Source organism: Prionailurus bengalensis, chromosome B2, assembly GCF_016509475.1.
Source record: "Prionailurus bengalensis isolate Pbe53 chromosome B2, Fcat_Pben_1.1_paternal_pri, whole genome shotgun sequence".
NCBI lineage: Eukaryota > Metazoa > Chordata > Mammalia > Carnivora > Felidae > Prionailurus > Prionailurus bengalensis.
The window spans coordinates 37772290-37796666 of record NC_057349.1 but is presented as its reverse complement, the minus strand read 5'-3'; the positions used below and the strand labels follow the sequence as shown (position 1 = coordinate 37796666).

Below are 24377 nucleotides of genomic sequence, written 5' to 3'. Positions count from 1 at the left end.
TTTTTATGTGTACAATTCAGTGGTATTAAATGCATTCATTCACATTGTTGTGCAACCATCTCCACCATCCATCTCCATGCATTTTTCATCTTGCAAAACAAAGTTTGTACCCCATGAACTTCTCATTTTCCTCTCCCCCAAGACCCTGGCGACCACCACTTTACTTTCTGTCTCTATGAATGTGACTACTCTAAGTAGCAGTATGAGTAGAACCATAGTAGTAGAATCATGCAGAATTTGTCCTTTTGTGACTGGTTTATTTCACTTAGAATAATGGCTTCAAGGTCCATACATGCTATAGCATGTGTCAGAATGTGCTTTCTTTTTAAGGCTGAATATCATTCCTCTGTATGTATAGACCATATTTGATTTATTTACCTGTCAATGGACATGTGGGTTGCTTACCCCTCTGGGTTATTATGAACAATGCCACCGTGAACATGAGTGTACAAATATCTGTTTATGTCCCTGCTTTCAGTGCTTTGGAGTACATACGTACAAGAGGTCAAGATAGTTTTGGGTCTTGACATTAAGCTGTTTCTCCTCAACTTGGTCATCAACAGAATGATCAGAATATCCTCATGGTCTTTACCCATACCACTGCTAAAAATGTTGATCACAACAAATATGTAGACAGACCTACATCAGCTGGGAATTCCAAAGAACTAGTCATCAACACTCTTAGAGGACAGTCCTTCAACCAGCTCGGAATCCATGAACCCATATCTTATCTAGCCCTCTTTTCTATAAAGATACCATACGAGATTTTTCCTAAGGTCTTGTGGAACTCAAGATATGCCAAATCTAAGGCATTCCTTAGAATGAAGTTCTAGAACCTTATCAGAAAAAAGATAAATGTGTCATAACTTGTTTGTAGTGAACCCAAGGTAAATTCTGGAGAACATTGCTTTATTTTCTAAACCCTAACAATCTAGCTAGTAACAGCCTAATCTGATCAAGCCTCGCCTGTAAATCATGATGTATTTTAATTGTCATTCTAGAACTTTTTACCAGCTGTTTTATCTTTCTTTGTAAACTTTGTGACAGGCTTTTCAACAGACCCAGGAGAGCCTCAAATAACACACTGAGGTTACCTTGTATTACTGGTTATCTTTTCTGTGTTTACATACTGGCTCTCCACAGTTATAGTGAAGACTCCTTAAGGGCAGGGGACATGCTTCCTGCCTTTTGATAACCCCATTTCTATAGCTAATAAAATGCCTTGCACTCGGTGGTGCTCAATAAATATTTCTTGGTCAGTTGGGAAATGGCCTATCCTCATAGAAAAGACAGGACCTCATCAATAGCCAAGAACTATAAATTGAAATCTCTGACTCCTAGAAGTTGATAAGCAATCAGGAACCCTTATAGGGAATAAGGGGACAGTCCTGAGGCTAGGGATAGGGGAATAAGCCAGTGGGATAACTCAGCAATAATAGTACGTGATGGCAAAGACCCAAAATCAGCTGGCATCTGAGAAAAACAGAAGAGGAAAGGAGGCTTTGGGGTTTTCCATGGGACTTGGCAGACAGTACTCAAGACTGGATAAGACCAAGTCCTGATCTCTGACTGTCAGGCTTAGTAAAGCACCAATTCTGCAGGCAGATTGGGGTCAACAACCCGGGGGATCACCTGACCACTGTCAAGCTTGATATAATGCTGCAGAATACAGACCAGGTCCCCTTTGTTTCATCAGCCTCCAATATGCAGCTGCAGGTGGTGGAAAAGCTGTTCTTTCAGGGCACAAAGCATGAGAAGGACATTCCCAGAGGCCACAGTGAGGCTGAGGGGATGGCATGATGGGGTTTGAGGGAGGGATAGGCTGATGTTTAGGAAACCTGTGAACTCGCTTCCTGACTTCACCTCCTCAACTGTTTGCTCCTGAGTCTCCCTCTTTATCTATCTTTGCTCTTCAGCTCCTGAGCCAGACTTTCACAGAAACAATCAGGAGTAGGGGCAGGATTGGCATACAGTCGGCACACCCTTTATAGTCTCACACCAGCTATCTACAGCCATGACTGCTCTGATTGGTCAGTGTCATGCCATACTTGTCATTATACATATTTTAACAGTTTCCCTGAGTATGGAGAGTGAGGTAGCATGGCCTCAGGAGGAAGATGGGAGATGGAGACAATGACCTTCCAAACAGGAAGTACTGTCCCCACAGAGAAGGGGGTGAGCACTGGGGAGTCCTACATATTTGCCCTTTTAAGGGGCAGCCTGTTTGATACTATGCTGATACTCCTGAGGATGCCCTCCTCCCAATGACCCCCCCTTAGGTCTGTCAGGTCCCCACTTGAACATCCAAGACTAAAACCAGAGGCTCTCAGCTGAAATGCATGTAGCTTTCCAGTACAGATCAGAAAACTGAGGTCAAAAAAGTAAATGTCTTAGGTTGCCTGGGTGGCTCAGTTGGTTAAGCATCTGGCTTTGGCTCAGGTCACGATCTCATGATTCATGAGTCTGAGCCCCACATCGGGCTCTGTGCTGACAGCTCAGAGCCTGGAGCCTGCTTTGGATTCTGTGTCTCCCTCTCTCTGCCCCTCCCCTGTTCACACTCTGTCTCTCTTTCTCTCTCTCAAAAGTAAATAAACATTAATTTTAAAAAAGAAAAAAAAAGAGGAAATGTCTTATCTGAGGTCACACAGCTAGAGACAGAACTCGGATTGAAACCCAAGATACCAGCGGTCAAGCTGCGGTCTACAGAGCTCATCTTCCCACATCAGCGGCCCCTTTCCCCATCTTGCCCCAGCTCCCAGATAACTTCTCTCCACCAGAGAAGACCAATGACTGCAGCTGCATTTAGAAGTAGCTCCAGTCCCGAAGATGTCTTTGCCAGAAGAGGGTTACAGAAGTCCTGAGGCTTCCATCTGATCCCCCACATCCCACTACCCCCATCTCGCCCCCCTCCCCCCCTCTAAGGTTTCCTTCACTCCAGCAATCTTCCAAGTGACATGACTGGGATTTGACTCTTGGCTTTGCCTTCCCAGCTGGATGATCCTAAGCATGTTTCATAAGGTCTTACTCTCTCAGAGCTCAGGTTCTGTAACACCAAGATAATCACAGCACCTTCCTCAATGGGTTTTGGTGAAGAGACAATGCAGTGATGTAGATACAATGCCTAGACCACACTGGGCACTCTCTAAGAAGGCCAGCACTGCTGCTGTGGCTTCGTTATCATTGTTGCCAGCAAGGCAACACTTGCCCTGCCCAGAGCCTGCAACCACAAGCCCTATTCAGCCACAGCCAGGACCACCAACGCCTGGCATTGTAGGAATCTGCCCAGCCTGATTTAAGAACCCACCCAGCACTGCCTTTGGCCACTAGGAAGTCTGGACCAGAGGAGCTGGGCTTTTCCATACTCTAAAATAGCTCTAGTTGGACAGGAAAACTCTCATCCCTGAGCCTGGGCAGGGAATGGAAAGGTGAAGGGGGCCAGAGTGTTCTTTTCTGCAAGATCACTTCACAAAGAGCAATGGAGGTGCCCATCTCAGAGGACAATTGAAGAACAATATGGAAAAAGGAGAAACAAGAACAGAACAGAACCCAATGGACTTGAACTCTGGCAGAGGGATTTAACCTGCCCTACCACTACCCACCTTTCTCTCCATGGAAATTCGTCCAACACCAACACCTCCACACCCTCCACATTCTGTCTCCTTGCCCCCTCCTCTACTCCCTGTGGAATCAAGGTCTTCCCATGCCTCTGGGTCCCTAAACACAGACCGACTGGCCTAAAAGAGCAAACCATCAGAGCATGATGAACTAGCCCTCCTGTAAGGCACCCCTCATGGGTCTCTTACAGCCCTCTGGCTCGTGGTTCCCATTCTCTGCCTCCTCCTTATTGTCCTATCCTTCCACATAGTGGAGAAAACATAACTAACTCAGGAGACTAATCACAGCTCTGCAGGTATGGGTCAAAAGGCCATGGTATTAGCATCTCTGAGACTTGATTTCCTCTCTGTGCAATGGCAGGATCTGACTGAAAATCCAAGGGCCTGGTCAGCCATACTATTTAGTTCCATCCTGTTCCCAAAGATTTCCCAAGGACTCTTCTCATCTGTGCTCAGTTTTCCTCCCACATTTCACCCCAAGCCAAGAAGTACTTCCTATCACTTGAGTGCAGCACTCCCCTTTGGTTTGCAAAGATGGAAACCCTAGTCCTTAGCCCCAAACCATGGCCCTCTATATACACCAGTTTTTATACTAACTAGGACTTCAAAAGCCCTACATCAAACAGTGCTTGTTCCTAAGTCATAAGTAAAGGCAGAATAATATTAATACTTGAGAGACCAGGCTCTAGCCACATTTCATCCCCATAACAACTCTCTGAGATAGGCGGCATCATTTTAAATTTTTTTTAATGTTTATTTATTTTTGAGACAGAGAGAAACAGAGCATGAACGGGGGAGGGTCAGAGAAAGAGGGAGACACAGAATCTGAAGCAGGCTCCAGGCTCTGAGCTGTCAGCACAGAGCCCAACGCGGGGCTCGAACTCACGGACCATGAGATCATGACCTGAGCCGAAGTCGGACGCTTAACCGACTGAGCCACCCAGGCACCCCAGAGGCAGCATCATTTTAAAGAAGTTACTAAAAAAAACAAACTGGTTCAGAAAGGTTAAGTAACTTGCCTATGGACACACAGCTGGTTAGTAGCATAGCTAGGATTCAAACCCATGACTGCGTGACTCAAAAGCTGTAAACCACTGAGCCATACACTGTATGCCCAAGGAACACCCTAAGTTGAGCCCTGCTCAGAGCTTTCTCAAGCGTTCTATAGATTCAGACTCCATAATTCATGATCAAGCATTCCCTGGGAGCTGAGCCAAGTGTTTTCATAGCTCTGTAATCTCATGTCAGCCTCACAAGGACTTTGTGAGGTCATTATTATTATCCCCTTTACAGATAATAACATTGAGGTTTATAACAATCTTAACAGCTGTTACATGGTTTGTCAATGATGCCCCTTGCTGCTAAGAGGCAGAGCTGGAACTCACAACTAAATACGGACCCCAAGCTCAGTTCTCTTGTTGCAGAAGCAAAGCTGAGTCATAAACCCCACCTTTAGCCCTTGGGGCCAATGCTGTGGCTTTGGAATGTTCAAACTGCCTTCTCCTATCCCTTTCCCTTCCCTCTCCGCATGGGGGGCACAGGGCAAGGATATGGTATGGCCACTTCCAAAGTGCTTCCTAAGAGCCAGTCACTCTGCTGGCAACTTTCTGCTTTAGCTCATTTATTTGCCCTACCCCTCCAATCACATCACTGTCCCTTCTTACTGATGATCACATTAAGACTCCCAAAATACAGGCAACTTGCCCAAGGGTCACGTCTTGTAGAGGAAGAGGCATGCCTTTGAGGGCAGCAATATCACAGTCAAACAACATGCTTTTAACCACTTTCTAGCCCCTGGAAGCCATGCTGGACACTGGGGGTCACCTTGGAGTTGAGGACACAAGAGCAAATAAGGCATGGTCCCTTCCCTTGAGGAGGTGCCCTTTTTGTGGGGAAGCCAGAAGGGTTAGGGAGACAGGTACTTTGGCAGCTCTAGGAAGGGGGACCTAGCATAGCCTGAGGTGTGAAATGAAAGTCAGAAAAGGCTTCCAGGAGGTGACACTGAGCCAGTATTGAAGGAGGTGAGAGAAGTAAGGAAAGGTACAAGAGGTCAGGAAAGGCTATCCAGGCAAGGGGATCAGCATAAGGAGAAAACCTGGTGTGCATGAGGCCAGAGTCCTGACCAGTGGTATATTAATTAGTGGCTAAATTAACAGGCAAAGGGAATCAACAAGGTATGCAACGCCTTGGTCTGATGGCAGAGCTCAGGCATCCTGGGGAGCCGGCCCCTTTGCCCTCCTTTCTCTACCAAGTCCCCTGGGGCCCAGGTCTGGGAATGGGGCCCAGAACTCCCCAGAGATGCTGCATGGAACATAAGGAATGTAAACAATTTCCTGCTCCACGGCCAGAGATTCCTCCCTATATACTGACCCTTCACGTGTCACTAGGGGTCACCTAGGAAACGGCCCCAGACACAGGGCCATGACCCAGGGCCTCGCTCCCCAAAGAAGAGTCTGTGCTTTTCCATCTCAGGCCCTCTGCCCACCCATCTCCTCAATGCCCACCTCTAGCATGCCTGCTGACACTTTAAGGCTCTGAAGACCATCCCCTCATACTCTGTGGGCAGCAAACAGGCTTGGAGTCCCTGATAACCCTATCTACACCCGCTTCCAACCTGAAGCCACCTGAACTACTGACACCGGACTTGACCCTACACACTCAGTTGGGTTTGTTCCGTTACTATCTACTCTAATTCTGGGACTTCACACAAGTTACTTACCCTCTCTGAGCCTCAGTTTCCTCATCCATAAAATGAGGCAACAATAACAGCAGAGGGCTGTCACAAGGATTAAATTAGTAAAATTTGTAAAATTTTAGAACAGGGTCTAGTAGGGGTGCCTGGGTGGCTCAGTCAGTTAAGTGTCTGACTCTTGATTTTGGCTCAGGTCATGATCTCACAATAGTGAGATCAAGCCCCACATCGGGCCCAGCGTGGAGCGTGGAACCTGCTTAGGATTCTTCTCTCTCCCTCTCTCTCTGCCCCTTGCCTCTCTTTCTCTCTAAACAAACAAACAAACAAACTTTAAAAAAAAAAAGAACAGGGTCTAGTAATAATAACCACCATCAATAACTCTACAGATAAGTTGCTGCTATAATTAGGAAGATGGCTGAATACTGATTGCATGAATCAAAAAAGTTCACTCTGTGTAAGAATGAGTCTGACACATTATTACAGGAGTTGGCAAATATTACAGGGGCCAAATTCAGCCCATTTTTTGTAAATAATGGTTTTACTGGAACACAGCTACACCCATTCATTTAAATGTTGTGTACGAAACTGAGACCCTGTGACCCACAAAGCCAAAAATATTTACCACCTGGTCCTTGACAGAAAATTTGATTTCTGTGTTATCAGGCTGAATCGTGTACAAGTGACAGCATTCAATTATGTCATCTACAAAATCATCAATTTCACACGGTTCAAGTTAGTGGATGGTACAGGCTTATCACATGTCCCGCTGCCTTGCCCATTAACACAGAGGGCTGCGCTCTAAATCCAGTGATTCTAATCATGACAAAGTTAGAGTCATCATCTATTGAGGACCTACCATGTTCAAGGTTTACCTCGGATTTTCACCACACCCCTGCAAGGTAAATATGACCACCACCACCACCACCTCCCATATAGATGAGGAAATCTGAGGCTTGGAAAGATGAAAAGCACCAAGCCTAGGACTTAACCCAGGTCTCCAGACCCCGCTTCTGGTACAATGTCCCCGCGCGGTGCTCCCTGAGAGGCTGCTGGGAGTGAGACCCATCTGATTAGGACAGAAAATGGAGACCATGAAGAACCCTCATCTCCCCACTCCTCTGCTGGTCCATCTCTCAGACAGTGCTCGGGGCTATAGGACTGAAGGGGCCCCAGTCCTGCGACTTTCCTGCCAGCCTCAGGACAGCTCACAGAACAGTCTGACTTATAGTGTGAGCCTCAGGCAAGGCTGGGGAGGGGGCGGGGAGCACTTTCAAAAATAAGCAAGCTCTCTTTCCAGGACTGGGGGAGCTATTTTTAGCAGCCTCCTAAATTACGGTTTCCCCCTCTGCTCTGGGAAAGGCAAAGAAAGCAAAAGTAAATTGTCTTAGCCCCAGGCTGAGGGGTGGGAGATACAGACACAGGGGAAAAGGGGAAGGGGAGAAAGAGGGGTCTTTCTGGGAAAGCGAAACTGAAAATTCCCCAAAGGGACATTTCTCTGACTTGGGGGTGTTGTTGGGGCAGTTGCGGAATTTCCAATCAGCTTTTTCTCATTTTGAGAAATGATAAAGAGAACATAGGTTTCTTTGTGTCCCTGGGGGTAGAAACCAAGGAGATAATAGCTCTCCTAACGTCACAGTCAAGCATGCATTCATTTATTCGTCCATCTATGCCCTGAGCAACTGTCACGGATAAAGCAATTTTCTGGGTGTTTAAGATGAACCAAGCATCAAATCCTAGCCTCACAGCACTTACAGTCTTGCTGGGAAGGTACAGGCATAAACAGGCTTGTGCTTAAGCACCCAGGATACACGGGAGGGGAGAAGGTGCCGGCCCTGGAACAGGAGGGAGGGAAAAGTGACTTGCAGCTGGGGTAATCTGCAATATTCACCACAGGAAGTTGCACTGAAGCTGAGTCTTGGAGGGAGGAAAGATGTTGCTTGGCACATGTCATGGGCGTCCAAGAAATCCTTCACAATGAAAGGTGTACCAGAATGAGGACCTGGTGTCCAGAAACACCCCAAGGTGTTTGAAGAGAAGTACCTTTGAGAAGCAGACCTTTGAACAACACCGGTGTTAGGGACACACACCACCCCCCCGCCAGTAGAAAATCCACGTAGAATTTTTGGCTCCCCAGAACCTAATCACTAATAGTGAGAGCCACAAGATCACTTTTTCCTGCTGTTCACAATTTACTGAAGAGGCAAACTGTTCACGCGGAGATGATTAGTGTCACAGGGCGTTTGAAGCGGATACAACACTGGAGCTCACCCCAACAGCAACAAGAGATGACTCGGAAACGATCACAGCAGCACAACACATGCTACAGTGAATGTGAGGCACTTGTGATTTAATATGGCATCTTTATGTTTGTTTACTTCTCTCTCAATTGCGAATGGCACAATGTATGGTCTGTGCTGGTGCAAGCTTTGAGAAATTTTAACTTTTTATGATACATTTGCTACATTTCGTGGTAGTGTATGATAAAATAGACTAGCCTCTACAAAACTTTTGTGCCTTTGTGACATACCTTTTTAATTTTTTCAATACTTCCACATGTGAACTATGTAGTTCATGTGCGTTTATTTTCAAATTGCTGCAAATCTCCAAAACATTTCCATGTATACATACATACATATATAAATGTATATATACATATGTACACGTACATATATATGTATATATGTATATACACATATGTACATACTTATATATGTATATACATATATACACATAGATACATAAATGTATGCATACATATACATACATTGTATGTATGTATATGTATACATATATACATATATATGTATATGTATATATACATGTGTATATACATGTATATATACATATATACACATGTATATATACGTGTATATACATATATACACATGTGTATATATATACATATACGTACGTATATGTACGTATATATATGTTATTTATTTTTGAGAGAGAGAGACAGAGTGTGAGCGGGGGAGGGGCAGAGAGAAAGGGCGACACAGAATCTGAAGCAGGCTCCAGGCCCTGAGTTGTCAGCACAGAGCCCGACGCAGGGCTCGAACTCACTAACTGTGAGATCATGACCTGAGCGGAAGTCCCTCACTTCACCGACTGAGCCACCCAGGTGCCCCTCCAACATATTTATTGAAAAGCATCCACCTATAAACAGACCTGCACAGTTCTGACACATGTTGTTTCAAGGTTAACTATAATTACCAGGCCGAAATATAGGACTTAAAGAGGTGCAGTGGGAAACAAGATTGGGGCCAGATAAAGGAAGGTTTTGAATGCCAGGTTAAAGAAGAGGAATCCGCTGAAGGATAGGTGGCTGGCTTATAGTGAGGAGAGTCTGAGATGAGATTTGGATCGGAGCTGGGATTTAGGCAATTCTAGTGGTCCTGATGGTGGAGGGAATGACAGGGGACAGGGAAAGAAGAGGGAAGATCTAGGCAGCAGCTCTCCGAGTAAGAGTTAATGAGGCCCTGAACTCCCAAGAATGGAGACGAGGGAGATGGATGCCAGAGATGTCACGGAGGGGTGTGCACGCCAGCACGTGTGTGAGCCGGCAAGGGGGCTTTGGCAACACATGTACTGGGCACAGAAAACAAGGGCTTGGGCAGAGATCGAGTGGGAGTGGCGGGGAGCTCTTTGGGCAACAGCTGTGAAGTAAAAGAGAAGAAGGAATTTCAACACCCAAGTCTCTGCTACCCATTAGAGCCAGAGGTCTGGGGCTCCGCGCCAAAGGGAAACCACCCTACACGTGACATGGGGCGCCTCACCCCCTCCCGCTTCCGGGAAGCCAAGCCCCTCCCCCAGGTCACACAGAACACAGATGACGCTGTCTTTACTGAAAGGGTGCCCGGAAAACGGCCTATGGCTTCTTCCCGTGCGCTCCGGAGCAGCCCAACGTGCTAAGAGCACACACCCTTCTGGGCAGCCCAGGGCTGGGGGGAAGCGCCCTTGCTGACCACTCCTCCTGCTCCTCTTCTCCTGGGTCCCCAGGACAAAAGCATTCTGTCACTCATGAGGGCAGAACCCCAGGTGCCGTAGGGGCCACCAGCCCCGGAGCCCCAGCTGGGCTGGGCACACGGTCACACTCTGGACCCTGGGCAGAGCCTTCCTCAGACGCGGTGCCCTCCTTCCCATCCTGCTAGGCCCTCTCGGACTCCTGCATTCACACCAGGAAAGGCCCTGCCTGTGCCTCAGGGCTTCTTCGCTGGACATAAATCCTGGACCACAGGCACATTCCGTCTCTCCAGGGCAGGTGGCAGGGGGACACCGACTGGGGGAGGGGAGAAGGGGAACTGAGCAGACCCCTCGATGGCAAATGTGGTTGAAACGTAGGCCCAGGTGACCCCTCACCTGCCCCTCACTCTTGTTTATACCATTTTACCTGTTCCTTCATTCTAACAGATGGTTGTGGCGCACCTAAGTACCACACTAAGGGCTGGAAAAATACCATAGAAAACAAGAGCTCGGTTTGGTGGCGGAAGGGAAAGAATCAAGCCAATAAACATAATGAAGTGTGGACATGGTTAGGACGGAAGTACAAATGTTTGGGTGTGAGGAACGTTTGTGGAGCTCCATCCCAATGGGGGTCCTCTTCCACCCTGTTCATACACACGGTCTAGCGGGCACATCCTATATATTACAATAAGCACTGGGAATAATCAGCCATCCAAGATCCAGGACCAGACGTCCATCCCAGGGTTCATGATATAATAAAAGACCCAAAACACCCAAAATACTAAAATGTAAGGTATTGATTAAACACATATAAACACAAGAGCACGCACGCGCACACACATACACACACACACACACACACACACACACGGCAGGCTAAAGTAATTTTATTTGTGTTGGAGTTTGGGGTTATTTTTCTTACTTTTCTAGATTTTTCCAAATTTCCCATTACAAGCATTTATTATTTTCATCAGAAAAAAATAAGGTTGTTTTTAAAGTTTATTTATTTGGGGGGGGGGTGTGGAGAAAACACATGCAGGGGAGGGGCAAAGAGAGAGGGAGAGAAGAATCCCAAGCAGGTTTTCAGCTGTCAGTGCACAGCCCGGGGCTCAAACCCACGAACTGTGAGATCATGACCTGAGCCAAAACCAAGAGTCAAACACTTAACCGACTGAGCTATGCAGGAGCCCCAATGTTATTTTTAAAAGAAGATGAACTTTAGGCTACAAATGAGGAGGCTTAGGATTGAATCCCATCTCTACCTTCGCAGGCTACCTGGGACAAGAGAGTACAATTTCTTTGAACCTTGTCGGTAAATGAGCAGGGTGAACCACAGGCTCTCCAGAGCTTCTCCCGCCCCTGACACTAGGCTCTGTGCCATAGACTACATGAAGTGCTAAATGATGCGGGTTGACTGGATCCTATCCCCTGGGCTCCCATTAGTTCATCATTCACTCATTTGCTCATTCATTCAACCACCACTGTTGTTAGCACTCCCTCTGTGCCTGGCACTGCTCTTGGTGCTGGGGACATAGAGGCAACTAACTGAACAGGCGCAGCTCCTGCCCTCACACAGCTAGGTCCCCAAAGCTCAGGGTCTCTTTCCACTGCTCTTTTTTCTTCCATTCCGAATGCCCTACCTATCCTGTTACCAATTCTTGCCACCACTTTTCCAAAATGCCTCGGGTGCGTGGGTTTCATTCCCAAACCCCATGCTCCAGACCTGGTCCAACCCCACACAGTCTCATGATGGGACCAGCGCTGACCCCTCATTTCTCCCCGTTCTCAGCATCCTGCAGTTTTTGACTCATTTCTCTAGGAGCACGTGATTCTGCATCCCTCAGTTCAGCAGCCCTCAGAGTCCCCAGTCCCAATGGAGAGCCACCTGCTTTAATTGTTCGGTTTGACCATTTGGTGGGGCTCGCAAATTCCATACCGGCCAAGCCTTGAAATCAGATCTACATCCTACACGCCAGTGAGGACCTGGAAGAAATGGAACCTTCCCACAATGCTCTGGGAACACAAAATGGCATCTCCAATATGGAAAACAGTTTGGCCATTGCTTAGAAAGTTAAACACACACCTCCGTATGATCTGGTTGTTCCAATCCTAGGTATTTATCCAAGAGAAATGCCAGCACATGCCCATACAGAGTCCTATTCCTGAATGTTCACAGAAGCTTGATCTGGAGTAGCTCCAAACTAGAGGCAACCCAAACGCCCATCAACAGGTGAATCAATAATCTAATTGTATAGTTATCCACAGAGTAGAATACTATTCAGCAATAAAAAGGAATGAATTATCAATACATGCTACATGTGGACAGAGCTCAAAATAATTATGCTAAAGAAAAAAAACTCCAGAGGCAAAAATGATTAGTATGGTACAATTCTGTTTATCTGAAGCTTGAGAAAATGAAACTAACCTATAGTGATTAAAACCAGGTGGGTGGTTGCCTGTGGAGGCAGGGGAGGGTAGGCAGGGAGGGGGTGGATTTTGAAAGGACATAAGGGAACTTTGGGGATAATGGACATGTTCACAATCTTGATTGGGGTAGGGATTCAGAGGTGTATACCTATGTTAAAATGTATCAAGCCAAGTACCTTAATTACATATGGTTTATTGCACATCAATTATACTTCGATAATGTAGCAAAAAAACAAAACAGGTCTATTTATAGCCTCACACTATCAAACCGTCAAGGCCATTAGAGAGTGGCCACTCTGGCCACTGCAGCTGGTTACTCTCTAGAAGGTTACCAATATTATAAATAATATTACCTATATTACATTATATTATAATACTATAGAGATTCCAGGAAAAACCTGAGAAGTAGGGAATGGGAATAAGGAATTACCCCTCCTACCTGGGCCCAGGGCCCAAACCTGGCAAGAATCAGCTGATCTGGCCTCATCTTCCAGGAGGCAGGTTCCTGGTACACTGAAAGAATACATGTTTTTATTAGCCTGTGGCTATGTTATTTAGTATCTAAGAGCCTCATTGCCTTTGTGGGCACACAGATGACCAAGCCCACCTCCCAGGGCTACTGTGAGCACATTATCAGGTGGCCAGCACAGCACTGAGCACATCACAGGCCCTCAAACTCCATTCCCTCCTCCTCTCCAGGCTCCAGACTCCTCATAGTGGTGGCTAAGGTTCAGAGCACAGCCCACGAAAGTGGGAGAAGCTAAGAGGCTGCCAGGAGCAGAGTAAGGAGGGGGTTGGAAGCCCAGTGAAACATAAACAGTCACAAACCTGGTTCCATCTGGAAGTCTCTGGGGGTAGGGCTGGGGTGACAGCAGCCCAGGGCTTCTGGGTAGATAAAAATAGGGCTCTCTAAGCCTGGGTTACAGTCCTGGAATTTGTCAGAGGCAGAAGAGATGGGGAGGGGGGCTGAGAACAGTGGCTATGACAAGGAGTTTTCAGGACAAGGCATAAGGAGGGATGTGAATTGGCAGGATAGGATGTTGGGCGGGGGGGGGGGGGGGGTACCTGACCTTGTACACTACACAAACAAGTATAGGAAAGGCTCAGAACTGACCGAAGAAGAAAGAGAAGAAATGAATGCGTGAGAGGGTTTGACTCTGTGATGCAGAGGTAGATGTGTGGGATGGTTATGTGTGATATGTATAGTGTGTCTTTATCTGTGTATGTGTATTTCTGGTGTGTGTATATGTGTCAGCAAATACACAGGATTCTACTGACTTTCAAGTCTCAGCAGAGAGAAGACCCAGTTCGCCTCCCAAAGTACATAAGCAGAGGAAACAGGAATGTCACTGAAAATCAGCCCCCTTAGTTTGTAAGGAGCTACCTGAGCTTAATAGTCAGGAAATGTTACTGTGGGGAATTCTGTGTCTTGTCTTCAGCACCACCTTATGGCCCAGCAGGAGAGACCCATTCAAAAGATGCTCGCACCTGCCATGGACCAGAAACGGGACATTCCCATTCATCATCTCATTTAATCTCAAGACAACTCAGTGAGATCACGATTTTTGACTGAGGAGGATGCTGAGGTTCAAAGCCAAGAGGGGAGGATACCCAAACGGGGGCTCTTTCCTATTATACAAACCACCTCATTCCAACCCAGTTTCAATTCAGCTCCAGATGTGTGTGTACACGTGTACATGTGTGTGTGTGTTCCTCTGTGTATACATGCGTGCCCAGCAGATATAACTGGGTTTCCTCTGGGGATATATTATAATAGGGCATACACTCCCTCTCCCTCTGCTATCTGAAATGTGTCCCCAAACCACTGCGTGCTCCACACTTTTACAAGATAGATACTCAATACATTTCTAGAAAGGATACTAACGTTTACTATAAACTGGGCTGGGCTCAAACTTTAACATCCATTTGTGATTTTATGATCTGAATTTTTATATATAGGGAAGTTAAGGCTTAGAGAATGTAAGCAAGTTGCCCAAGTTAATACCGTGTTCATAAAACATGTGTCTCAGTTTGGTCAATTCTAAAGCTCAGACGTAGCCTTCCCGCTGCATAGAGATGGCAGGGTGTCAATGGCAGCATCGTGTAAAACGGTCAGTGCCCCACAGCCATGGCAGCCTCCTGTGGTACCCCGTCCCTTCCCCCACCACTCATGCCACTCTTAGGGGAGAACCCAGCACTAGTACAGAGAAACCTTGACCCCAACCACAGACAGCAACCCAGCCCATCATCTTACCACACACACAGAGTCACAGAGAGGTCCGGGCTGTTCCCTCCTCTGGACCAGCCTCTTGGGCATGTGAGCTGGGCACTCTCAGCTCTGCTTGCCTTAAGGCTCTCCTGTTGTTGTCCTGAATCTTTCCTAATTTTTGAACAAGGAGCTTTGCTTTTCCATTTTGCACAGGGTCCCGCAAATCATGCAGCTGGTCCTGCCCGTCTTCTAGGGCAGCCAGCTCAGGGAGTCTTTCCCAGGAAGAGCAGCCCAGCCAGCCACTCCCTGCATGTTTCCAAAAATGTTACCCACAGTCCCTGAATGGTCAGGACGAAACAGAGACAAGTTACTTTAATCTGGGGTGGCTTCCTGCCCAAATGGCCTTGATGGCCAACTCAGTAACTGCTAGACTGCTCTCCGCCCCGTCTCTCCTCTGTATCCCACCTCACCCCTCCACTCCACCACGTCCCCTCGTTTCCAACCTCATTGTCTTCCTCCTCCCTAAATGCACATCGCTCATGGGACTGAAATTCCCAGAGGACACAGACATTTCCGCTTGTACCCCCAAGTCCCCTCATGGGGCTCCTTCAGCACGCACAGCAGGAACTTGATAAGAGCAGCAGAATTTAAATACATGGTAGTATTTCCTGAATTCTTGGCCCTATCATAAAACATATCAGTGTGCTATTACATTACACATATGCAAAGACGGTTGATCCTGCGACTGGATAAACACCAAACGCGAGACACTGTGTTATCTTTGAAATACAGTGAAGACCCACTCTGCTTGTCCCACCTTTGGGCTCACATTATTTCCCCCATGCCCACCTCTGCCTCCTCTGCCTCCTCTCCCTCCCTCTACCCCTCTGCAGATCCTACCTTCCCCGGGCAGCCTTCCTGACCATCCCAACCCACCTGAATTCTCCAAAATACACTCCGAGCACTCTGTCCGCTCTGTCTACAGGACACTTCATCAGATACCACTTTGTGGCACCCCATGCTATTTCATTTCTTGCATTAATTTATATTTTTCACACCCATGCACTTTTTTCTTTCTCTAGACTCTGACCCCAGAGGAGTGGTTCATGGCACAGTGCCTCGCATACTGCAAGCTCACTTCCCGATCGAAAGACATCTGATGGCAGTGGGTGGAGGTGGGGTAGAAAAAAGAGGAGAAAGTTATTAATCGCCCAGAAGTAAATCTTCATGGCAAACCCAAAAAACGTAGGTACTTAGACCTTTTCTCTTCTGGAATCCACTGGAGGTCAAAGGCATCCAGACCTTGGCCAGACACCCTCAAGAGGTGTCTCAAGTGACATTCAGCGAGAGGCAAAGGCATGCTCCTTTGTAAACCTGCACAGTTCAGTCAGATCCCGGCATTCCCAGACAAAACACAGGACATCTCCATCTCTGTTTGGGTCTATTTTCTCCCCTCTTTCCTGCAAGCGAAAGGCATCTCACATAAACCCTGTAAGAGACAGCTTTCCTCTCTGCACTTCGAGAAAGGGGATGTTTCCTCCAAGGGAGTCCAGGCCCTGGCTCCAGGACTTCAGGCTACAGAAGCCAGGCCGCCCCGCCAGCAGCTACAAGCCCTGGGAGCAGTCTCTGTGTGGACTCTCCCATTGCTAAACCACCTTTCTTTGACTCGGACATCCCTGCAAACTCTGCCCCAATTCTCTTCACCAAAGTGGCTTTACGGACCCAGCAGGGCACCTCGTCCGTCCCTCAGGGCCCAGTAATGGAGGCCCATTATCCACCTCCCCTGGAACTGCACTTTCTGGGTATCCCCTCCTTCCATCCTGTCCCCTCTGCCTTTAACCAGTGCTCCCTCATTTCACAGAACACTGTGAAATGCTTCTTCACAATTCACCCCGTCTTTCCCGATCAAGTCCTTCAGGATCTCACACCTCACCGCACAGCAGAAGTGCAGGGCACAGTGGAAAATGTCGATGCCTGAATCCCAGCGAGAACCAAGGAAAACAGAATCACCGGGTGAGTGTGGGGGAGACAGCAGGGCGAGCTGCTCTTCCAGGTTTGCCCGAGATTGTCCTGGTTTTAGTACTGAAAGTCCCACATCGCAGGGGACCTCTCCGTCCTGGGAAACCTGGGCTAGTATTGAGCCTATTGGGCTCTGGTAGTTGTTAAGTTTCAGCAGGTGATTCTTTTTTGTTTTTAGTTCACGTTAGTTAACATACAGTTAATATACAGTTAACATAACATAACATACAGTCTTGGCTTCAAGAGTAGAACCCAGTGATTCATCTCTTACATATAACACCCAGTGCTCATCCCTAAAAGTGCCCTCCTTACTGCCCATCACCCGTTTAACCCATCCCCCCACTTACCTCCCTCCAGCAACCCTCAATTTGTTCTCTGTATTTAAGAGTTTGCCTCTCTCTTGGTTCTGATATTATTTTTCTTCCCTTCCCCCATGTTCATCTGTTGAGTTTCTCAAATTCCACATGAGTAAAATCAGATTTCTTTCTCTGACTTATTTCGCTTAGCATAATACCCTCTAGTTCCATCCACATTGTTGCAAATAGCAGGAGTTCATAGTCTCAGGTGATTCAAATTTGCAGCCAGACTTGCAAAACACTGGACCACATCCAGGTCAAGTACTCTCTCTCCCCCCTCAGCCAACTGCCCCGGGGCAATCCCTAAAGCCAGAGTTCACCTGCCTTTTGTTTTCATTTAAGTCAGGTGATCTCAGAAAGTGTCCCTAGCCCAGCACAATCAGCATTACCTGGGAAGTTGTTCATAAAAAGGTGGAGCCAATTCTAAATCATTTGCTCTTCTCTCAACTACAGCTAGATCCTTGGCAAACCCCTACTAAGAGCTAGTGGCACTGTTTCCAGTAAAGTAGGGTTTAAGGAGTTAACTGTCAGATACCAAGGGCTTGGTGGTGGAGGTGGTTTGAGGCTGGGAGGTCAGACCCCAGGGAGGTGTAGTGGTGATCAGAGGGGGCCCTGGCGTTCATGCAGATGTGACAAATGTTTACTGACCACTAACTAACCAGCTGGCTTGTTCATGCCAGCTCATTAAATTCAATACTAACTCTGTCAAGCACATGGTGTCAGGGAAAACCTGCCTCGACCTGCTCGAGCTCAGGACCATTTGAGGAACTGATGCATGAAGCTGACAGATGGAGGTCACAATATCAGCCCCGCTCTGATAAAGCTGTCCAAGTGCGTGGCTTTATGTCTCTGGCCAAACGGACTGCTTCATATTCCATTCAGTGAGGCCCGCCCACGTGTCTAATCACCAGCCTAGGAGGGTGACTGTGGACCTCCCACAGGAGTGGGCTCCTGACCTCATCTCCCAGAACTGGCCGGAAGCAGCCACCCTGCAGGCAACAGATCCCAGAAAGGGGAGGAAGTATTGGCAGGCCCAGCTCATTACTCTCCTACAATTACTGCTTAGAGATGCCTCGCCTCTTCCCTTGAGGAAGTGATGGAGAGGATGAGGCCTGAGAGTGAACAGCCTGGGCTGTCCCCCACCTTCTCCCCACGCATGTTAGAGCCACTCATGGCCTCGCCCCACCCCCAGCGACACTGGCCTGGTCTGGGGAGGGAGCCAGACACTGACTGATGTTTTGTCCAAGTGCCCCAAGTGATGCTAAGGTGCCATCAGTATCAAGTAACCACCCTTGGGAGATCCTCTCCTGAAAACGGGATGGCAGGGATGTCCTCCCTAAGGGTTGGAGTGTTCCTATCTCACAAGCAGGGAAACAAGCGCTCAGGAACACCTCGCCCCAGGGCCAGAGCCAGCAGACAGACTTGTAAGGATGAGGAATGGCCGCGAATGGACCAGCTCTCTCCAAATATTGGTGGACTTGTGGGTTGTCAGCCAGCTTGGAGCCAGATCGGCGAAAGCAGCAGTCCTAGAGTCTCCTGGGCGGGGGGCTTGTTGAAATGTGGCTCACTGAGCCCCACCCCCAGAGTTTCTGATTCAGAGGGAGGGCTGGGTAGCCGTGGGAAGAGAAGACAGGCCAATTTGGTTTCTAGCCACGGCTTTGCGACCTACTAGCAGGATAACCTTGCCTGGCTCACTCACCCTCTCTGAGGCTCAGCTTCTTTGTTTGTCAAATCCAGATCACAGGAGGAATGACTCATGTGTTTCGGATGACCTGGACGGGGACACACGAAGCTCCTAGTGCGGTGCGTGGCACACAAGAGGAATGGGGATAAACTATGTTAATTATCATTTGTAGATATTGCTAGCTAGGGATGGCTCCTTTGAAAAGACTGGGAAGAGGTTTTGGATTCAGGCAAGAATACCCAGAGGCAGAACACCAAGGAGAGAATGAGCCAAGCCTTAAAGGAGGCAGGGAGGGGAGCCAGAAACAGAGCATAAGCCAGTGCACACAAGTGGCAGAGGGTGGGGGTCTGTTGCAGATCTGGCTGAGAGAGGGGCTGGGATTCAAAGGCACCCAAAATAGAACTTCCTCCTCCCCAAGTTCACAACTCACTCTGCCCGCCCCCCCTTCTCTCTGGGCCATATTCCACATGCCTCTGTCCGGGCTCATTTGTTAGAACTGCCCCCCCTCAAGGCACCCCCACCCCTGCCCTAGGGACTCAAGGAATCTGAGCAATGTGTCCAATTCTTGTGCTGGAGGAAAAGAAGCAAAATTAAAGGGGGAAAATGCTCTCTCTATGCCTGTGTCTTTGCATGACTTCCCACAGCCCCCCTGGTCCTCCTCTCCCCCACGAGATGGCCATTCCGAGTCAGCATCTGGTTAGAAGTATCCAAACCAACAGGGACACCAACGGCCCGCTTCCCCTCATCCAACGACAAAGCTGCTGTCTCTGCCAACCCAGGCCCCTTCCCTGTTTCCTAACTAGACTCAGTGCTCATCTCCCTGAACTGAACTTCCCTTGATTATAAGAGTTTCTCCCCCCATGTGCACACCCATCCATCCATCCATCCATCCCGCGAGCCTTCACCACATACCTACTCCGTGCCTAGGCACTGTGCCAGACAGCAGGGTTTGCAGCATGAAGAAGGCACAGCCCCTGACCCGCCCTGTGGGCTAAGGAAGAAGCACAGGATCTGGAGCTCATACTGTGCAAAGGAGAACACGAGGCCCTTTGTCATGCTCTTCAAGTTCTGGCTCATGCTCTTTAACCCCCTCTTCTAATGTGAGAAGAGACCTCACAGCCACTGGTGGGATACACCAGATCTTCCTTCTCTCTCTCCCTGGCACACGCACAAAACACACCAAAGAAAACATGTCCATATCAGACGCAGGTAACACACTCCGTGGTTCCATGTCGCTTGCCATTCTGCAGATTTTAGAATTTGAGCGTCAGCACGCACGTCTTCTTCAGTGACTGTCTTGACCCCTCTATCGGACATCTTTTAAAAAAAAATTTTTTTTACATGTATTTTTGAGAGACAGAGACAGAGCACAAGTAGGGGAGAGGCAGAGAGAGAGAGAGACACAGAATCCAAAGCAGGATCCAGGCACTGAGCTGTCAGCACAGAGCCCGATGCAGGACCCGAACCCACAAACTGCAAGACCATGATCTGAGCCGAGGTCGGAAGTTTAACCAGCTGAGCCACCCAGGAGCCCCTCTCTATTTGGCATCTTAACTTTGACTTGCTTGGATCTCCCAGGCACTGGAGATACAGAGAAGAATAAGATATTCCTGCTAAATCCTGGAGATCCAAGTCTAGTGGGAGAGCCAGGCACTTAACCAGATAATCATAATACAATATGGGACACACAAGCCAGACATCGTGATGTGAGCAGAAAGCGGCATCTCATATGTCCCAGTCATTGACAAGGAGGATACCAGGGGAGGCTTCCTGGAGAAGGCAATGAAGAGAAGCAGTAAGTCTGAAGTGGAGCCTGTGCGTTGGCTTAGTGCCTGCCATTCCAGGTCACCTTAATCACTTCCTGCTGACTTGCTCCCTTCCCTCCCTTGCCCCTCCATCTCAGAATGCCCAGGACATTGGGGCTTTTGGAAAAATGAATCCATGTGCATGTGGTGTGACTGTAGGTGGATTTTTCCCCCTACTTTTATTTAGAGTTAACGTTATAATACCAATAACTACTTATGTAATAAAAGCTAAATTTATAAAGTGAGAAGCTATTTCCCCTGGCTATTTTTAGCTGGTGCCCAGATACCCGCCTTGGCCTTTCGACTCTACCACAAACGAAGGCCAGAGTGGAGATTTCAAATGCAGCACCACCACTCCTTGGTAGCTGAAAAAATAGCTCCTGGCACCCCAAAGAGGGCAGGGCTTCAGCAGACTGGAGAGCAGAGAGTCAGAGCTGCACCGGGCTCTGCGAAGAAGGCGGAAGAAGGCACCTAGCTGCGAGTCAAGGGCCTCGGGAAGCAGGGTGGGGACGAGGTTGTCACACTATGCTTTCATCTGGCACGCTCATCCAAACAGCTCGTGAAAATCATTGTTCACGTCAAGACTGAAGGCGAAGAGAAAGATGCAGGTTTTCACGTGCACTGGAGCTGGGGAGAGCTGGAAACCCTACCAGCCCTTGCTAATATGACCTGAGATTTCCTCTGCCATGAACAGTCTGCCCTGATATTTACGCCTGGTTGAACCAACTGAAGCCAACCCCGCTTTCTCTGGAGATTTGATGAATTCTTCAAGGGGCTACATTTTATTTCGCTGAGTGCTAGCTCAAGAACCCTGGCCCCGAGACTCCTTTCTGAGAAGCAGCAAAGACCTCAGGGAGAGGATGGGGTTGAGACTCTAGAAGTTTAGCTTCTGAACTTGGCTCTGCCTCTGACTCACTATAGGACCTTGGGAAAGTTACCTTCTTTGAGCCTCACCTTTCTCGTCTGTACAAAGAGAATATGACAGGACATACCCCATCATGGAGTCATGAGGAGTCATGAGGAGTAACTGATAATTCAGGAATAATACTGTATGTCTGATACAGGGTATTGTACAAGGAAAATATTTAAAATATCTCGTAATATATTTTGCCTCTGGGAAATCCAAGTGTTTCATTTTTTTTCCCTTTCCTTTCTCTCGAACCTTCTAATATCAGAACAAAGCCATGACATTATTTTCCCCAGGCAAATAACACCGAGGACCGCCCCACCCCCACCCCCGGAACACAAAGGTCAACAGAGTTGGGAACGGCCGCAAAGAGGTAACGCTATTTTCTCCAGTCAGGAATAAAGAAAAAGCCTTTCTAGGACTAGGAGGGAAATGAAGTAAATGGCCAGGATTTCACTCCCTTCCCCATCTGGGGGCTGAGGAGGGAGACATCATTAGAAATGACCCAATTATGGATGCCTGGGAGGCTCAAGTCAGTTAAGCATCCAGATTCTTGGTTTCAGCTCAGGTCATGATCTCATGTTTTGTGAGTTCAAGCCCTGTATTAGGCTCTGAGCTGACAGCACTGAGCCTGCTTAGGATTCTCTCTCTCTCTCTCTCTCTCTCTCTCTCTCTCTCTCTCCCTCCCTCCCTCCCTCCCTCTCTCTCTCTCCCTCTCTCTCTCTCTCTCTCCCTCCCTCTCTCTCTCCCTCTCTCTCTGCCCCTCCCCACTCATGCTCTCTTTCTCTCACTCAAAATTAAAAAAAAAAAAAAAAGAAAAAAAGAAATGACCCAATGACTTAGAGAATTCCAGAACAGGGAAATGCCATGTCCCTTGGAGAAGCCCCACCTTCAGCGGGGCTCAGAGAAACATGGCTCTGCCGCAGGAAGGTTAGCAAGCACCAGGGGCTGCCCTCAGGCCCACCCATTTACAGTCCTCATATCCAGACAACAGCTGGACACCGGAATCCTCCAGGGACAGGCAGGTGTCCCAGGAGAGCCAAGGGGCCTGAGGAAGCCAAAGCTTGAGCAGCGGGTGCCAGGTTTCCCTTCAAAAGCCCTGGGACAAGACCAGACACGGCCCCTTCAGTGGATTTTAGCACAGGGGTTCCAGAAGCTGAGGGAACACAGAACAAGTCAGTGGATATCACAGGGACCCTGTGGCCCCAAGGTCCCCACGGGAAGACACCCTCACAGGGAGCCTGAATTGGGACTTCACTGAACCAGGAGCCATTGTCTCGCATCAGAACAGGCTGAAGCACCTTTATTTATCAAGCTAAGATTTGTATTGCAAGTTACCAATTCAGGACATAATTGTTTTTTCCCGCACATGGGAGTTGGATATATTTTCACTTCCTATTTCTGTAAGGCTTCAGTAAACATTAGCTGCTATAATCCTCATCATCGTTAACAAAATAAGCTGTTCTCAGATTGACACGGAGGGAGACCAGAGCAAAAACAGCCCCACTTCTTTCGGAGCTGATTCCTAGGAGGGCTGAGGGTGGCTGGCTGGAGGCGAGGGGCAGGGAGGGGAGGAGAAGGGTGAGGGGCAGCCTTTGGGCTTGACCCCTTACCATAGTATTTACCCTGTCCTGTTCTTATCGATGAATTCTTCAAGGGGCTACATTTTATCTCTCTGAGTGCTAGCTCAAGAACCCTGGCCCCGAGACTCCTTTCTGAGAAGCAGCAAAGACCTCAGGGAGAGGATGGGGTTGAGATGCTAGAATTTTAGCTTCTAAACTTGGCTTCTAATGTTAGCTTCTAAAGCCTCCCCTTTCACCCAGGTTTGCTGCTAACTCATCCTGTCCACTCCTCTGCATCTGCCTGGCCTGTGAGGTGGGGGCTGCTGGGCTCCTGCCCTCCCTGCTGGCTCCCTGGCCATGGTTATGAGCCAGAGCTGGGGAGTTCGGCTGCCTGAGCACAGATCCTAGCACCGCTTCCATCCGCTGTCCTCTCTGGCAAGTGACTTTACCTCCCTGTGCCTCAGTGTCCCCATCTGAGAATGGGAATCAGAGCAATCTGCCTCATAAGATTAACTGGGTGGGGGAGGGGGTTAAATAGTGGGCTTGTATATGGTGACGAGGGCATGCCTAGCAAGCCCGGCATGGACATTAACAATTGTACACTTTCTCAACAAGATTTTCCACGACCATTTTAAACAACCCCTCTCCCTCCCATTTTCCACATGGACTTACTACCATATGAGACACTATCCACTTTTGCATTCTCTCTCTCCTTGAGATGTCTTTGTCCATCACTCAGTGCCGTATCCACAGGGCCTAGAATCATTCCCTAGCACACAGAGGGCCTTTGTAATGAAGAATGAATTCCTACGAAACTTTACTAACTTACAACCTTAGGCAGATTATGGAATGCCACATGCCTCAGTTTACTCATCTGGAAAATGGGGTTTGTGCCTCTATCCCCAAATTGATGTCAGGATTAAATCCGATAACGTTTGTGAACATGCCCATTCCAACCCTCAGTACACGATGGATGGATGGGCGCACAAGGCTTGGCCTGACTCAGGCAGGGCCTGCAATGGTTAATTCCAGACTCTCTTCCCATCCCCCATGCAAGGCAAGGCTGGACCGCAGGACCACTGGCAGCTGTCCAGGTAGAGGATAAATGTCAGAGGTGGGTGCCTGCGGGGCTGCCCTGG

General features: G+C 48.2%; 1 protein-coding gene across 7 annotated transcripts in view; it reads right to left on the bottom strand.

Moving 5' to 3' along the window:
* The window catches only part of DAAM2 (dishevelled associated activator of morphogenesis 2), a 119533-nt gene that overhangs the window by 55410 nt on the left and 39746 nt on the right, over positions 1-24377 (bottom strand). Inside the window, exon 1 of one of the 7 annotated variants that reach the window (XM_043591317.1) lies at positions 14951-14969. The exons of the other annotated variants lie outside the window; for them this stretch is intronic. The gene's annotated coding sequence lies outside the window, so the exon portion shown is untranslated. Of the gene's footprint in view, positions 1-14950; positions 14970-24377 lie in introns of those variants that run through there. 7 annotated transcript variants of the gene reach the window in all.